The 15,671-nt window shown below is 34.7% G+C and overlaps 1 pseudogene; it reads right to left on the bottom strand.

Moving 5' to 3' along the window:
- Positions 1-12,136: 12,136 nt before the first annotated feature.
- On the bottom strand, positions 12,137-13,074 carry LOC110197813 (vomeronasal type-1 receptor 1-like; annotated as a pseudogene).
- Positions 13,075-15,671: the final 2,597 nt, after the last annotated feature.

Raw genomic sequence — 15,671 nt, 5'->3', positions numbered from 1 at the left:
TTTCTTTGATCTCTCCTGTTTTCATCCCTAGCACAGCCTTCTCCTATTGGTCAGTTATTCTGGAAAATACCATTGTGAGTTAGGCCCAGGCCAGTTACCTTTCATTATTTCCCTGGCTCTGAGTCTCCCTCTCTGGACCCCTAACCCTAACCCTAACCCTAATTGCCATTTCTAAGCTGCTTTCTCCTCTTTATCTTTCTTTCTTTCTTTCTTTCTTTCTTTCTTTCTTTCTTTCTTTCTTTCTTTCTTTCTTTCTTTCTTTCTTTCTTTCTTTCTTTCTTTCTTTCTTTTTTCTTTCTTCTTCCTTCTTCTTCCTTTCCTTCCTTCCTTCCTTCCTTCCTTCCTCCCTCCCTTCCTTCCTTCTTCCTTTCTTCTTCCTTTCTTCCTTCCTCTTCCTTTCTTCTTTTTCTTTCTTTCTTTCTTTCTTCTTTCTTTCTTTCTTTTTCTCTTTCTTTCTTTCTTTCTTTTTCTTTCTTCTTTTTTTCTTTCTTCTTTTCTTTCTTTTCTTTTCTTCTTTCTCTTTTTTTTTCTTTCTTTCTTTCTTTTCTCTTTTTCTCTTCTTTCTTCTTTTTTCTTTTTCTTTCTTCTTTTCTTTTCTCTTTTCTTTCTTTTTCTTCTTCTCTTTTTTTCTTCTCTTTCTTTCTCCTTTCTTTTCTTTCTTCTTTCTTTCTTTCTTCTTTCTTTTCTTTCTTCCTTCCTTTCTTTCTTTTCTCTCCTCTTTCTTTCTTTCCTCTTCTTCTTTTCTTCTTTCTCTTCTTTCTTTTTTCTCTTCTTCTTCTCTTTTCTTCCTTTTCTTTTCTTTTTTTCTTCTCTTCTTCTTCCTTTCTCTTCTTTCTTTCTTTTCTTTTTTCTTTCTTCTTTTTCTTTTCTTTCTTTCTCTTTTTTTTCTTTCTTCTTTCTTTCTTTTTTTCTTCTTTCTTCTTTCTTTCTTCTTCTTCTTTCTTCTTTCTTCTCTTTCTTTCTTTTCTTCTTTCTTTCTTTCTTTCTTTCTTTCTTTCTCTCCTCTTTACTTTTCATGCTGGAAGTTCACTATGTTCCCTGAAGATTCCTTCTGTGCTTGGTGAATTCCTCTCAGAAACTCCATTTTGAGGAAATGCCTAGGCCAGTCATTCTTCATTTTTCTCCCAGCTCTGATGCTGCCTTCATAAACCTTTTAACCATGCCAATGTGAGAACCTTCCCTCCTCCCTCACAATAGTGAGGAAAGTATTTCAAGACATGAAGTTTTGCATAAGGATTTCATTGGCCTCCTCCCAAAAAATTTATTATGGTATCTCATTGTTTTTGTTATCATTAATGATATTGTCTAACCTTTCTATAATGTTGTATTTGATCTACAAATCTTTTAGGATTAAATTGTTTACTCACCAATTAATTTTTAAACCTTCATTTAATGGCTCTATATTGAACAAGTTTTTATCAAATTGTGGTCAGCTAAGGATATCCTTAATATTTCTGCTCTTTTGCATTTTGTGACTATTTAAGTTTCTAATACATGGACAATTAAAAAATGAAATGTGGTATTCATTTTCCATTTGCATCAGAAATGTGGGGTTCTCAGTTTCTATTTCCATTCAATAATTCCCAGAGATCAGTAATGTCTGACTTTTGAAATTTCACTCAGGCCTTTAACACCTTTCTTAGTTTACCACACACACACACACACACACACCACACACACAACACACTACACATACCTACCTACCTACATATATATTTGTTTCTAGAGAATCTATCTAGTTCTGAAAAGGATGCATTGGGAACTGCAATATTATAGTTTTCTTGTTTATTTCTCCCTGTAACTCTATGAGCATTTCCTTCAAGTATTTAGATGCTTTGCGGTTTGACACATACATGTAAAATAATTACAATTGATTGTCTATGCAACTTTTAACCATAATATAATATCCTTATTTTTTTGTTTTATTTAAGGCCAATTCTAACTGTTGCTGGTTTTTTTTATAGTCCAAGTATAGCATAATAGTTTTTTTATTCAATTATTACAGCTATGCCTGGTTTTTCAAGTTTTAAATATGTTTCTTGTAACATATTGTTGGCCCTCTGCTTTTTAACCCATTCTGCCCTCGTCTTCCAATTTTATGTGTGAATTTGTCCCATTCACATGCATGGTGATATCATCAATTGTCTATTTCCCCCATACTATTATATAATACTCTTTCTTCCTATGGCCCCTCTTTACAATAAAGACAATGGTGAAATAGGAATACACTCACCACCAATGCCCTTTGCTTGACCCAGTCTCTTTCTGTACATTCCCACTCTCCCAGGCACCAGTCACAGACTCCTATGCTTTCTTTCTCCCCTTTAAAATTCTTCCTCACAATCCATCTTCTTGGCTTAGAGTTTGCTTTGTTTATGACTGATCTTTATCTGAATCTATCCTCTCTTTATTCACTCCATCACCTATCTCAGTTCCCACTTGTTTTTTGTTGAGTTGAATGTGTTTTATATGTGCCAACCTTTTTTTTTGCATTTGTTTGTGTATTCTATCCACCTTTAACTAACTGAAATGAAAATGAGTTTCAATGCATGCCTGTTACCTTCTCCATATTTGCAGGTAATAACTTTTATGTAATATATTTCTCCTTACCCTCACTTCCCAATTACATCAGAAAAGTTACCTCACCATTCCTCCCACTTTCTTCCCTGTCTTATTTCTTCTCTCCTGTTCCTTTCTTCTTTTAAGACCATTTAATGTAACAAAATCACTCCTATGTCTCCTCTCTTATGTAACTACCTTTATCATCTTTGATGACATTTAAATTTTGAAGAAGACAGCTACATTTTCCTTTCCATTAAAGTGTTAACACTTTTTCTTATGTAATCCTCATGATTCATCTCTACAATTTACCTTTTATTATTGCTCTTCACTTTTGTGCTTGTATTTCAAAGTTTCTATTCACTTCTGGTTTCCTAAAATCAGGGGTGTTTTGATATTCTCATTAAAAACACACCTTTTCCCCTTTTAGGTTATACTCAGTTTTTCCAGGTAAATTATACTTGCCTGTAAGCCTACATCTTTTCTCCTCTGTAATATTTTGTTACAAGCTCTCTACTCCTTTATATTAGTAGCTGCTAAATCTTGTATTGTCCTGACTGTGATTCTTCATGCCTTGAACTGTTTTTTTTTTTTCTTCAGGATCCTTTCATAATTTTTTTCTTTTACCATGGAGCTCTATTTGACTTCAATGATAGTGAAAGTTTTCAATTTGGAGTTTTTTTTTTCAGGACCTATCTATTTTTTTAAATTTACTGTGCCCTCTGATTCTACTGTCAGGCAATTTTCTTCAAGATTTATTGAAACATAATAGTTGAGTTTTTAGTTTGGTTGTGGTTTTCAGGTAGTCCAATATTTTTTAAATGATCTCTCCTTGATTTGCTTTCTAGGTTAAGTGTTTTTGAAATGAAATGCTTTAATATTTTTCTAGTTTGTCATTTGATTTAATATTTTTGTTGTCCCAAAGAGTCACTAACTTTTATATGTCCATTATGGTTATTAACAAATTGTGTATTACCTTGGTAAGTTTTTGTACTTCTTGTATGAAGCTAATAATTTTTTCTTTAAAGACTTTCTTTCAAAGTTCTCATTTATTTTCTAATTCCTTCCCCTATACTATTTCATTTGTACTATAATTTTCAACTCTTTTTTCAAAAGCTCTTCTTTCATTTCTGTTAGGAATTCAAGTTGACTTTGTAGTCATATTGTGTTTTTTCTTTAGACCTCACTTGCAGATATTTTGCAGTTATTCACCCCTTTTGGGTGGGTTTCATGGGCATTATTAGCACCATAGAAGCTCTTCATCAATAGAATATTTTTTGTTGTTGTTGTTTACTGATTCCATAAGCCTTAATTCCTGAATAGCAACTTTGTGTGAGAGCTAAGTTCTATGCACTTCTGGAGAGAATTTTAAAGACTTATATGGGCATATTCTATTTTCTGGAACTGAAATGTTTTAGTGGGCTCTGAGCAGTTTGATCCTGGTTGTGGTCTGGTCACTGCCCTCTTGGACTGAGGTTTCCAGGCTTCATACCCTGGTTTGGGTCTAGTCAACATGATTATAGATTTTCCCTTGGGAAGGGGGGTGAGTTTCAGGAGGTAGTTGCTGGCCCCAACCACTGTGAGCTAACTGGAAGACTTTCTAGATTGAGAATGACAGAGTTGTAGGTGGACCCCTGGTTCCACAGCCCCTGTCCAAGTGAGTTGCCTCTAATTAGAGTCCTAGATATATTCCAGGGTCATAATGACAGACATGCCAGTTCACAGGTGGTATGCACCTGAGGATTGGATTTAAGACCCTATGCTAGAGTCAGAGTAAAAGAGATGCTGGCCTCTCTACTTGGGTGATGAATCCCTGATCTTACTCCATAATAAGAGTGACAGAACTGTTGGCCCACGCTGTTCCACAGTCCCTGCCAGTGTCACTTTCTGGGGACAGAATTCATAACCTTGGAATGGAAAAATGACTCACCATGCTTTCCCCTATCTCCACTCTGTCTGAATGCCTTAGAAATCTGTTGGAATAGTTATGGGAAGAGCTGAACTGTACTGCTATCTCCAACTCCTTCATCTTTGTTGCTTTTCTACCTAGGAAATTTCATTCAAAGTTAAGCTCAGAACATTATGAAGTGTGAAATGGATAATTTTGATTATATTAAATTAAAAGGTTTTGCACAAACAAATCCATGCAACCAAGATTAAAAGGAAAGCAGAAAGCTAGCAAACAATTTTTACAGCTAGTGTTTCTGACAAAGGCTTCATTTCTCAAATATATGGAGAACTAAGTCAAATTTATAAGAATACAAGTTGTTGACAAATGGTTAAAGGATATGAACAACTGCTATCTATTGTCATTAAAAATGTTCTACTTCACTTGATTAGAGAAATGAAAATTACTAATATGACAGAAAAGGAAAATGATAATATTGGAGAAGATGTGGGAAAATTGGAGTACTAATGCATTGTTGGTGGAGTTGTGAACAGATCCAACCATTCTGGAGAGCAATTTGGAACTATGTCCAAAGGGCTATAAAACTGTGCATACTCTTTGATCCAGCAATAACACTTCTAGTTCTGTATCCCAAAGAGATCATAAAAAGGAAAAGAAGACCCACATGTACAAAAATATGTATAGCAGCTCTTTTTGTGGTGTCAAAGAATTGGAAATTTAGGGAATTCCCATCAATGGCTAAATAAGTTGTGGTATATAAATGTAATGAAATACTGTTGTGCTGTAAGAAGGGATGAGCAGGCAGACTTCAGAAACACCTAGAAAAGCTTACATGAATTGATGCTGAGTTAAGTGAGCAGAACCAGGAGATCATTGTAGACAGTAACAACAACATTGTGTGATAACCACCTTTGATAGACTTAGCTCTTTGCAGCAATGCAATGATCTAAGACAATCCCAAAAGACTCATGGTAGAAAATGCTGTTCATATCCAGAGATCGAACTATGGATTCTGAACAGAGATCAAGGCATACTATTTTCACTCTTTTTGGCTTTTCTCTTTTGTTCTGTTTCTTCTTTCACAACATGACTAATGTGGAAATATGTTTAATGTGACTGTACATGTGTAACCTATATCAGATAGATTGCTGTCTTGGGGAGGAGGGAAAGGAGAGAGGGAGAAAAATTTGAAATTCAAAATCATATATAAAAATGAATATTGAAAACTATTTTTACATGTAATTGGAAACAAATACAGTACTATTTACAAAAAAAACCCAACTTAATCTTAGATGTCATCTGGTAGAAAAGACTTTTCCTGACCCTACCTTACTCCATTACCTCATTGTTCTCATCAGATTATCTTTTTACTTTGTTTATTCGTTTAACAAACATTGATTCTATGGTTATTATGGGCAAAAGAATAGAGGTGATAAATAAAAGTCAAAGAATAGAAGCATGAGAGGAGGTAGTTCCATGAAAACTAAAGGCAGAGTAGATCCAGTTTCAATTGCTGAAGAGTGCTTTTGTATTACTTCTGCGACCATGTGTTATGTCCTGCTGTAGTTGGGCATGTTCTCAATAAAGTACTTTATCTGTTGATGCTTTTATAAGTGCCCTCTCTATTTCATGTATTGTTATGATATTAAGAATGACATTTTCAGCAACTTATTTTTGTAGCACAATGGAAACAATGAGTTATATTATCTTGGATGGTATGATTTAGTAAACTATGCATTTTAGTAATATTGGGAATGTAAACTATAGTAAGATGTCAGAGGTCAAAACCTACATTTAACATAATAAAAGAAAATCAACATTCAGAGAAATTATATGAAAAACATTTTGTGTCCCTGCCAAAACAAATTTCAAAAATTCTAATTATCAGTTAAAAAGTAAACAAAAGTGCATGAATTAGTAGAAGAAAACCATAGTCAACCACTTCTCTTTTTAAGTTCTCACTAAGAAGCTGTCATCTACTAATTTTCAGGATACTTCTCAATCCTGCTAAATCATTTCAAGAAACAGTTCCTTCTTTCTTCCATCTTGTCTCCTTTATTGTTAATGTTGTCCAAATCCACACTAATGGACCTCTAGTAGTCAGACCCAAACTTTCCTTAGTCTCTTCAACAATAATATTTATTTTTACTTCATTTCAAACATTGACCTCCCATCTCTAAAAATTTTCCATTTATAACTTCCTAAACTTCTAACATTCCCTTTTCTGATTCTAACTAAACCTGCTTTTCCCCTTTACCATTACCCCCAGTTCACTCAGCATTTCATATTCATTTGCTTCTCTATTTAACCTTGACCCCATGGACAGACACAAAGATTTTCTAATGGAATCCTGGAATTACTTGTTGGCATGAAATGTCAAAGGGCATGTAATTCTGATCCCCAACATTGACTAACACCCAGTCTAACAATACTGTTTCATGAACTGCTAATGCGCGCTTGTTCAATTTAGATTTCAATGTAATTGTAGGATAACTATCCGGGACACCAGGAAAGTCATCCTTGTTGTTTTCAAGTGTCAATGTTTGTGTTTATATTGTATAAATATAGAGTCATTTCTGGATGAAGAAAAAGATACTCTGAATAATGTCCTTCGCACTTATATTCTTGGTTGTCTTATGGAGAAGAAATGGCAGTAGAGTCAGAGAGACCTAGAGAAAATAGAAGTTAATGACATTTGCCAACATTACTCTCTTACTCCCATTTAGAAGGAACTTCAAAGGAATGTTGTTCAGCTCTTTACACAGATATTTCCATACTCAGACTTGCTTTCAAGAGTGTAGGGGGAAGGGACAGCTAGGTGGCACAGTGGATAGAATGCCTGCCCTGAAGTTAGGAGGACCTGTGTTCAAATCCAGTCTCAGACCAAACACTTGACACTTACTAGCTGTGTGACCCTGGGCAAGTCACTTACCCCCAGTTGCCTAAAAAAAAAAGTGTAGGGGGAATAGGTTGGTAGCAGGGTTGAGAGGCTAATTCCTAACTCTTTTTGAGGCTCAGTTTTACTCTCATGGAATGTTCAATCACAACTGCCTATTGCCTATAACTACAGTCCCAAAATAGAGGAGGGATCTTAGTGAGGGCAGTCAAGATCCATGGTGTCAGAATTGTCAAACTGAATCCCCAGAAGATGGTTTGAAGCTTCTTTTCTACTTCAGTTTTGGAACTAAATAAAACAAATTAATGAATTAATTAGCAAGTGGTTCTTAAGTGCCTACCAGGTGCTAGCTACTCAACTGGGCATTAGAGATAAAAATACATAAATGAAACTTTCCCTGTCCTCAGGAATTAAAATTTTTTCAAGATATGCTCTTACCAAAGTGCCATAAAATTAACACAGTCCCATGTGGTTGTATGTGTAAATCTTTGTGTGGGTGTATGGGGTGTTCAGGGAGACATAGCACCTCTGGTGAGAGGACTTGCTGAGCCCTTTTCAAGGCTGTTCATCCACCTTTGGTGTCCACCTTCACCCGACTCCCATCTGTCATTCCAGGAAGCTGTAGCATGCTTGGTGGTCATACCCCAGTAAAGCCATTTCAGCTGATGAGCTAAACCAGGTTGAGGGGAAATGAGAAACCTCAAACCTGTCAGTGAGTAGGGGGATGTCTAATCTAAGCATGTGAAGATTTTCCCCGAAGGAATAGGTTGATGAAAATAATTTGTCTCAATGGGCATGAAGGAAACTGAAGCAGGCACTCTGGAGTGCTTAGAGCTTAGTCAGATATCAAGATGCCAAGGTCATCCACTGCACCCTGGGCATCACCAGTCATCTTGACTTTTTTCTTGCCGCTGGACTTCAGTGACTCTGGAAGAGCGAGTGAGGGTGACAACTTTTTGTAACTCTGCTTCACTTAAATCCTATTCATGTGCAAGTTAAGACATCATCCCATGAAGTCATTGGTCCTCTTTGAAAAAGAAGGATGAACAATAGGGTGTCATTGAGGGTACTGTAGTTCCTCTGTAAGACAATTTCATAATTATTCTAGTTTTAGGTTAAAGATTCACAAAAGCTTTCCTCACATATCTTCCTGTAGCTTTTTCTTTTACAGCAATGAAATTTTTTTTTTACTTGCTCAAGTCCAAAAGTCCTGCAACAAATATGGCATGTCCTTTGAAGAAAGTAAGTTGAATTGTTGGTCTACTCAAAAGTTATGATCAAAAACAGAATCTGGATACAATATTGCAAAAAATAAATAAGGAAAATTGCTTTTGAGTTCTAGAACAGAAAGGTAAAGTAGATATAGAAAGAATCCATTGATCACCACCTGAAAGCAGTCCTAGGAAGAAGACTTACAGGAATGTCTTAGTGAAGTTTCAAAATTCCCAGGTTAAAGAGAAAATATTGCAAGCAATGAGAAAAAAAAACAATTTTAATGCTGTGGCAAAACAACCAGGATTTCACAAGACCTAGCAGCTTCTGCACTAAAAGACTGTAGGTCTTAGAACATGATATTTCAAATAGTAAAGGAGCTGGGGTTGCATCCAAGAATAACTTATCCAGCAAAGTTGAATATAATGCTGAATGAAAAAAAATGGACCTTGGATGAACTGAAAGACTTTAAGATATTTGTAACAAAATTACCAAGACTCAATGGGAAAATTCAATATAAAAGATCCAGAAAAAATATAAGGAAATCATTAAAGACTAATTTTAAGGCATTGACAAAGGTTAAGTTGTCTACTTATGATATATGGAATTGTTGATAATATTAGTAATTATTAATATTATTGGTAATAATATTCTTAAAACTGTTATCTTTACTAAGGTAATTTGAAAGAAAAGTTGTAACTGAGTTGTGTGTGACAAGGTGACTCTAAAAAACAAAATTGAGTAGGAAAAGGTAAAAGGGAGCAATCATCTCATAAAAATGGGGCGTGAAAGGAAGAACTAATACAGATGAAGCAGGTAGGGGTGGATAGCTGGTAACATTGGAAACTTACTTTCATCTGGGTTGAAGGAGAAACAATATATACATCTGAAGAGGTTTAGAAGTCAGGGGTAAGAAAACTGGTTTTTAGGGTGGGGGAAGAACTGTTAAAAGAGAGTATAGATTGAAAGTAGGAGGGTGGGCTGAATAAATAAGGGATGGACTTTTAAAGGAGTGGCTAAAATAAGGAATGAGGGTAAGGGGAGAAGATAAGGTAAGAGGGATAGGGTGAAGACAGAGGCTTAAAAGGAAAATAGCGAGTAAAAATAAGATAGAGGGAAATTCACACACACAAAAACCCAACACAATTATAACTTTGAATGTGAATGGCATGAACTCACCCATAATATGGAAATGGATAGCAAAATGGATTAAAAATCAGGATACAACAATATGTTGTTTACATATTTTTAAATTTTTTTTTTTAGGGAATTGAGGTTAAGTGACTTGCCCAGGGTCACACAGCTAGTAAATGTCAAGTGTTTGATCTGAGGCTGGATTTGAACTCAGGTCTTCCTCACTTCAGGGCCAGTGCTCTATCCATTGTACCACCTAGCTTCCCCTGTTTTTTATTTTATATATCTATATCTATATCTATATCTATATCTATATCTATATCTATATCTATATCTATATCTATATCTATATCTATATCTATATCTATATCTATATATCTATATCTATAATCTATCTATCTATCTATCTATCTATCTATCTATCTATCTATTAGGCAATTGGGGTTAAGTGACTTGCCCAGGGTCATACAGCTAAGAAACACATTTAAACATGAGAGATTCACACAGAGTTAAGATGGAGGGTGGGAGTAGAATTTAATTTGCCTCAGTTGATGCAAAAAAGGCAAGGGTAGCAATTATGATCTTAGACAAAGTTATGACAAAAATAGATTTAATCAATATAGATAACTACATTTTGATAAAAGGTACACTAGACAATGAAGTAATATTAATGCTGAACCTATATGCACCAAATACTATATCATCTAAATTTTTAAAAGAAAAGTTAAATGAATTACAAGTGGAGATAGATAGTAATACTATAACAGTAGGGGACTTTAATCTTCACCACTCAGAACTTGACAAGCTAATCAAAAAATAAATAAGAAAGAAGTCAGAGAAATAATTAGAATTTTAGATAAACTAGATATGATAGATATCTGGAGAGAACTGAATGGAAATAGAAAGGAAAACATATTTTTCTAAAGAGTTCATACTATCTTTACAAAGATTGACCATATATTAAGGCATAAAAATATTATAGGTAAAAGCAGAAAAGTAGAAATATTAAAAATTTCCTTTTCAGTTCATAATGCAATAAAATTATATTCAGTAAGGGACCAAAGAAACATATTAAAAACTAATTTGAGATAAAAAAAAACCCTTATCTTAAAGAATGAGTGGGTTAAAGAACAAATCACAGAAACAATTAATAATTTCATTAAAGAGAATGACAACATTGAGACAACATATAAAAATCTGTGGGATATAACAAAAGCAGTGATTGGAGAAAACTTTATATCTCTAAATGATTACATCAATAAAATAAAGAGCAGACTAACAAATTGTGCAATTAAAAAAAACTAGAATAAGAATAAATTTAAAATCCCCAACTAAATCCTAAATGAAATTCTAAAAGTTAAAGGTGAGTTCAACAAAACTGAGAGTAAAAAACTCCATTGAATTAATAAATAAGACTAGGAGTTGGTTTTTAACAAAGCAAATAAGATAGACAAATAATTGGTTAATTTGATTAAAAAAGAGAGAGAAGAAAACCAAACTATTAGAATAAAAAATGAAAGAGTGAATATACCAGTTCTGCATATTTGAAAGGAATAGTAGTTGGGCATAGTAGATTTGCCATTTCATGTGCAATAGTCTTTTTTATTATTGTCCCATGTTATGGAAATGCTTGTTTTATTCCATAAGTTAAAAATAAATTTTTAAGAAAAGAAACTGAGGTAGTCAAGTTCTTTGCCCAGCATCACACAACTAGTAAGTGTCTAAGGTTGGATTTGACCCTAAGAAGTTGAGTCTTCCTGACTTCAAGCCTGGTGCTCTATCCACTCTTCCACCTAGTTGAACATTAAAAGTCATTTGCTCAATATGATAGCAAATGAGTGGCATTTTCCATATTTAGTCTTCTGGTTTGTAGAATATTATTTTGTGATCTGACTTATAGTTTTCTGTATAATATTGTTATGATTGCATAAATTCCTTTTCTATTTCTGCACACATTCCTCTGAATTAGTTCAAGTAGGTCTTTCTAGTCTTCTCTCAAAATGTAAATTTTGCCATTTCTTCTGAGACAACAATATTCCATTACAATAATATGGTATAATTTTGCTAGCCATTCCCAAATAAATTAACATCCCAATAGTTTCCAACTTGGGGCTGCCATGAGAACAGTAGTGATGATCATTGTTGTCCATAGAGATCCTTTTTTATTTGATTTCTGTGGGTTCCTATTAGTAGGAACCTCCAATATTGATATTCCAGGATGCTATGGATGATACAATGAATACAATTCTAAGAATCATCAGCTTAAGATCATTCTCTCATCTTATTATCAATATTCTCAAGCCACTTATTGTTTCTAAGTCATGGGAAGTTAGTCTAGTATTTAGGGTCAGATCCAGGTCTTATTTGGTATCAGGATCCCTTTCCTCTAACTGGAGCTTTCAGGAGGTCATCCTGGGCAGATAATATTAATCTGTTATCAGGGTCAAAGTGTGGGGTTTCCTCCCCCTAAGAGAATGGCAGTACCTGGTAATTTGTGAGTCACTCCTGATCAGCACATAGGGGCTAGCAGCTGGGAAACATGAACCAAGGAAAGCAGAGGTATGTATCAGCCAGAGTTGCGACTTTATAACCAACATACATACTGCCAAGATGCAATTGAATGAGTAAAAAGATACAAAGGTGCTCACTAGCAGTAGGATAATTTTAGTGGCCCTGGTCTCAGGGGAGGCTCTAGGGGAGAGGAAGGTAAAGTGAATTTGCTGGACTTGCTTGTGATGCCTATACAGAAGAATCACCATGTAGAGACTGGTAGAGACCATAAGTACCAAAGACACAGCATCAGGAAAGGAGAGGATGGTTGCAAATAAGGAGACTTGAAACCAGTGGGAATTTTATGAGAACAATATCCATTATTCTGTATCTCAGTGATGTTTCTGATGTATTTTGGTCCCTTAATTCCCCAAGGTATATAGATGCAAAAACCCAGGTGAAAAGTCCAACAGAAGAGACCAAAGGGAATGAGGTATGTGGGGGCTCTGGCTTTAAGTTCTGCCCAATTGGAGTTGTTGGGTCTGATGGTGATGGCCTGAAAGCCCCTCAGGAGGCAAGTCATGCTGAGAGAAAAGTCTTGAGCTACTCTGTGAAGACAGGAAAGAATTTTACAGCCAATTTCATCCAGGAAATTTATCAGACCCAAAGTTGTCATTGTCTGAGGAATGCCCTTTGAGAGAAGCACCAAGCATTTGACCAAGGCCATTTGGGTGACAATAGTGTCTATAGGCCTTATCCTATGTCCACTGAGAAAAACAAAGATGAAGAGACAAGTAAGGAAGGAATTCCCTAGGAACCCCATTCCTGTCTGGGAGAAGAGGGAAATACTCAAGATTATGTCTTTAGATTCCATAATAGCAGTATCTTGGGAGAAGAACTGTCAGCAAATGCAGAGGGACCTAGATAAAAGTAAGAGTTGGTATTTGTGAGCATTGCCCCCTCATTTCTACCCAGCAGATCCTATTGAAAATATTTTCTTCTGATCTTTCCAGAAACATTTTCACATTTGGCTTTGGTCTCCTGTACAGAGAAGTTGGCATTAGAGGCAGATTGTTTTTAGTTTAGTTTTAGTTTGGTTTTTAGACACTTTTAGTTTAAGTAATAGTTCATGAAATCAAATAATTAGCCTCATAAATACAGTCCTGCCATAGAATGTGGCTTTCAATGACTGATTAAGGAGAGTTGTGTTGGTAGTATCATCAATCCCAACTGCCCAAAGTTTGTTTGAAGCCATTTTTCTAAACCTGCATAGAGAATTAGGAATATTAATGAATTGATTGACATTTATTAAGTACCTATTATGTTCCAAGTACTGAGCTAAGCAGTGGGGTTACAAAGATGTTAGTGAAACTCTACTTGTCCTCAGGGATTCTAATGAATTAAGAAACATTTCCCTACAGAAACATAGATATAACAAATCTTTGTCACTGTACAGGCAGCTGGGTCATCTCAGAGAGGTCCTCTTCAGCTAGGCTTACCTATAGGATTAGTCTTAGTGAAGAAAGTGTTTTAAGACATGAATTTTCCCATAAGGATTTCATTGGCCTCCTCCCAAAAATTTTAGTATGCCATCTCATTGTCATACTTATTGTTAATGAAATTGTCTAACATTTCTTCAATTTTTCCCCATGATTAAATTATTTACTGACCAATTAATATTTAAACCTTTATTCTATGGCTCTTCACAGACTATAATTTTTTATTGAATCATGGTCAGCTAAGGACATCTTTAAATATCTCTCTTATTCTACATTTTTTGATGAATCAAGGTTCTAACACATAGCCAATTTTTGAAAAAGTGTCATGCATAGCTTAGAAATGTGGTTATTTATTTTTGATTTCCCTGAGAAGTTTGGATACTCCTTTTTAATTTCCATTCAATAATTACCAGAGGTCAGTAATCTCTGACTCTTTTAAAATCCCACAGAGGCCTTTAACATCTGTCTTAATTTTTATCTTTCTTTTTTTCCTTCCTTTCTTCTTTCTTTCTTTCTTTCTTTCTTTCTTTCTTTCTTTCTTTCTTTCTTTCTTTTCTTTTCCTTTCTTTCTTTCTTTCTTTCTTTCTTTCTTTCTTTCTTTCTTTCTTTCTTTCTTTCTTTCTTTCTTTCTTTCTTTTCCTTCCTTCCTTCCTTCCTTCCTTCCTTCCTTCCTTCCTTCCTTCCTTCCTTCCTTCTTTCCTTCATTCTTTCTATTTTTCTTTCTTTGTTTCTTCCTTTCTTTCCTAAGAATCTGTCTAGTTCTTAACAGGATACATTGAGAACTGCATTATTATAGTTTTCTTGTTTATTTCTCCCTATAACTCCCTTAGCATTTCCTTCAACTATTTAGCTACTCTCCATTTTAGTCCATACATGTTAAACAACAATTCATTGTTTATGGAACTATTCACCATAATGTAATATCTTTGTTTTTCTGTTTTATTCAACAACAATTCTTGCTATTGCTTTCAGTTTTTTAATCCAGGTGCAGCATAATACTTTTTGCTCCATTCAGTTATTACAGTTGTACATGATATTTAATGTTTCAAATGTATTTCTTATAACAACATATTGTTGGCTTCTGCTTTCTAACTCATTCTGCCCTCCTCTTCTGATTTTATGTGTGAATTTGTCACATTCATTTGTGTGGTGATGGTCATCATTTGTATATTTTCCTCCATACTGCTATGTAATACTCCCCCCTTCTACCTCTCTTATTTAAAATGAAAAGCATGATGGGATAGAAGTGTGCTCAGCACTAGCACTCTTTGCTTGACCAAATCCTCTCTGTACTCTTCCTCTCTCCCAGGCACCATGATAAAAGAAAAAATCCTGAAAAGATCCTGAAAAAAAACAAAACAAAACAGTTCCAGGCCTGAAAATCACAGTCAAGATCACGAAAGATTTAGCAGCTACTACCATAAAGGAATCTACCCTTTCCTTCTCTCTTTTTAAATCTTTCCTCACAATCCACCCTCTAAGCTTAGTTTATTTTGCTTATGTTCCTTCTCTAAATCTACCTTACTTTATTCTTCCCATCACCTATCCCAGTTACCTCTTGTTTTTTGCTTTTTGAACTGATGCTGAGTGAAGTGAGCAGAACCAGGAGAACATTGTACATAGTAATAGCAACATTGTGTGATAACCAACTTTGATAGACTTAGCTCTTCTCAGCAATGCAATGATCTAAGACAATTCCAAAAGACTCATGTTGGAAAATGCTATCCATATCCAGAGAAAGAACTATGAAGTCTGAATGTAGATCAAAGCATACTGTTTTTATTTTTTTATTTGTTTTTTCTTTCTCATGATTTTCCCCCTTGGTTCTCATTCTTCTTTCACAACATGACTAATATAGAAATATGTTTAATATGATTCAATATTATAGTCTATGTCAGACTGCATGTCATATTGGGGAGGGGAGGGGAGTGAGGGAGAAAATTTAGAACTCAAAATCTTATAAAAGGGAATG

This window comes from Phascolarctos cinereus, unplaced genomic scaffold, assembly GCF_003287225.1.
Source record: "Phascolarctos cinereus isolate Bilbo 61053 unplaced genomic scaffold, phaCin_HiC Scaffold_726;HRSCAF=1367, whole genome shotgun sequence".
Taxonomy (NCBI): Eukaryota; Metazoa; Chordata; class Mammalia; order Diprotodontia; family Phascolarctidae; genus Phascolarctos; species Phascolarctos cinereus.
Note: the sequence above shows the minus strand (reverse complement) of the source record. Positions and strands in the feature narration are given on the sequence as shown.